This window comes from Camelus dromedarius, chromosome 5 (genome assembly GCF_036321535.1).
Source record: "Camelus dromedarius isolate mCamDro1 chromosome 5, mCamDro1.pat, whole genome shotgun sequence".
NCBI classification, from domain to species: domain Eukaryota; kingdom Metazoa; phylum Chordata; class Mammalia; order Artiodactyla; family Camelidae; genus Camelus; species Camelus dromedarius.
The window spans coordinates 5224607-5227570 of NC_087440.1; positions in this window are offsets into that span (position 1 = coordinate 5224607).

The following is a 2964-nucleotide window of genomic DNA, read 5'->3' on the forward strand; positions in this document are numbered from 1 at the left end:
CTCCTGCCCCCTTTCCCCCTCTCCTCCCTCCGCCTCCTGCGCCCTCCCCGCTGCTCCCGCGGGGGCCGCTCGCCCATTCGCTGCCGCCTGCCGGCCTCCCAGTTGACGGTGGATATGACTATATATGGGGACCCGAGCAGCCGAGGCGGCGGCCGGGCGAGGCCTCCCGCTTTCCAAACCTGCACGCCAGGGAGCGGGCAGCCGGACCTCGCGGGGGCCGTGCCGGAGCGGACGCGCTAACCTCTGTTCTGTGCGCCCCCTCCTCTCAGGGTCTACGCCCTGCCTTTAGGGTCCCCGGCCGAGCCCATCCTGAGTCGCAGGTGGCCGGAGAAGCAAGGCAGGTAGTGGGTGCGTGTCGCCCCGCTGAGCCGCCAGACCCCGGAGCGCTTGGCATCAGGCCCCGGAGTCCCCGGCAGCCACAGCATCGGCCGCCCACTACGGTGCGCTCCCGGCACCAGCCCCGCGCTTCTTCCCGCCGCTCACAGCTGGCCCGGCATCAGCCCTGGCTCTCAAGTTCTGGAAACTCATCTGGAGCAGAGAAGGGGAGTACTGGGAGGAAGGCCTAGGAGATGTTCTTGAGGTTCTCAGCTGATGGGGGTCAGAACGCCTGGGAATCTGTTTTACTCAGTGCCCTGTACCCCAGCATAGGGGCAGTCATATACTTTTGGGACATAGGACCCAGTTGGCTCAGTTCTGTGTGTGCCTGCATGTGGTACTTCCGGAAAGGGTGGGGTGTGTTTGTTGCTGTGTAGGTGGGTGGATGTGAGTTTAAGGGGGAAAGGCCATTGAGTTGAGACTCAGGCAACTTGGACTTTGGTCTCTATCACCAGCAGCTCTGTGACCTTGACAAGTAACTTAGCATCTGTGCTGCAGTTTGCTCATCTTTAAATCCAGGGGGTAGATGATCCCTGAGGTGCCTGCAGATCTAACTTGTTATCATTTTTCTTGCACTGATTTTACAGAGTTGGTCTCTTTCCATGTTAGGCACTCAGGTACTAGGTTGCCAAAACATTGGATAAGTTCTATCCCAGCCAAGTCATTGTATATCCATAGCTTAGGTCTGAGGAGGGAACAGGCCCAGCTCTGTACAGTGAGCTCTGCTTGGAGGCAGGAGGATTTCCCCTACACCTCTTAGTCCTCCCAGCCCTCACTGGGGAAAAGCCTGCTCTTTTCAGAGCTTTGGTGGGAGGGGAAAAAGCCCCAAGGCCCTGCTTGAGACTGGCTGAGGCAAGAGTTGGTGAGGGTCTTGTTAACAGTCCCCACAGAATAATTCACAACCTGTACTACATGGATACTGAATATTCCCAGACTGTATCTGAGCAGATTAGGCAGGCCAACAACTTGTAAGTCCTTCAGAGAATGATTAAGTTCCTCTCCAGGATTTTATCAGGTTTCTTCCGCTAACTCAACTGCCCAGGAGGGAAAAAATACCCTGACCTAATGGTCAGAATGTTAGATCTGTGTACATAGGCACTGCATGGCCCAGAAATTCACCAGGACCCTTTAAACACCAGATGTCAACCCATGCACTGGAGCACTGACAAAGTTCAAGGCCTATGGGCAATATACAGGTGTGTGGACTGCAGGGAGCCAACTCCCCAGCTTGGAGCTCAACATAGGGGGCACGAGTAAGACCCCAGAGTTAGATCCTGGGATCCAAACCTGGCCTGGCCACCTCCTTGCAGTCTAGCCTTAGCCATGTCACAACCTCTTAAAGTCTCAGTTTTCTCTTCTGTTAAGTAGGTACAAAAATTCTTCCCTTAGGGTTGTTACAGGGATGAAAATGAGATAAAGAATAGAAAGCATTTTGTCTGGCACATAGCAAAGTACTCAATAAATTGTGGCTGCTTAGGTGGCAGAGGAAAAGTCATTTCTCCTTTCTGGGCCTCAGTTTTGTCATCTATAAAATGGGGCAACTGAACTAGAGAAGCTCCTGGAGGGACCATATATTACTGACTGTTCTCCACTGTGCCAAACATAGCAGAGGAACTTGCTAAAGTTTCCTTAAATGAACTGGTGTTACAGACACTCATTCAGACACACCAATAATGGTCACCTGCAGGCAGACACAAGGCTCTGGGATCCCCAAATCGGTAAGACCCATCCATGCTCTCCAGGCATTCAGAATGAGCAGGGGTAGGTGTGAAAATTCAGAGGAGGAAGAAACAGAAATGACCAAGTCCAACAAGACAGATAAAAACTCTGAAAACTGGTGGTTTTTAAACTGATTTTAGCGGAAGGGTAGCCATTGGGTAGAGAGGAGGATATTGTATGACCAAAGGGAAGAAAAGGGAATGTTTGATGGTGGTTGAACAGTAGGTTCACTTGGGGGTGAATTGGGACATGAGCCTGGAAAGGTAGATGGGAGGCATGTGGTGAAGGGGCTTGAATTCCAGGTTCAGATGTTCAAGTCTCATTGTGTAAGTTGAAGCCATACATTTCTCTTCCCCACCCTGCCCCTCTCACCTAGAGCTATGGTCAGAGGTCAAAGACTGTGCTCTCCAAATGTGGAAATGGAGCTGTACAAAGCCAGTTTTAAAAACCCCTTGGTACCATATCCTTGATCCCTAGACTGATGGGTTAACATAGCAGGTCCCTGGACTCAGTCATTTCTACTTCACCTCTGTTGAGATTCTGCCCCATGAATAGCCTGACCATTGGGCAGACTGAACCCAGCTTCATGGACTGCACTATCCAGACCTTTCTGTCATCAAGGGCTAGGACCAGCAAAATACCATGACTTAAACAACAGTTTATTCTGTACAGGACAGGTCTCCTGGTCCCTGGATAGCATCAAGAGGCGTGGGCTGGACAGCTGTGGGATACAGCGTATACACAGCCGTGGGATACAGTGTATATCCTTGCTCCCCACCTGACTGGCGGTGACTCAAGGACAGATCCAGAGGCTAACCAGGGCCCTGCTGTTGTGGCCTGTCAGGCAGAGATGGTCTGTGCCCCTCAGCT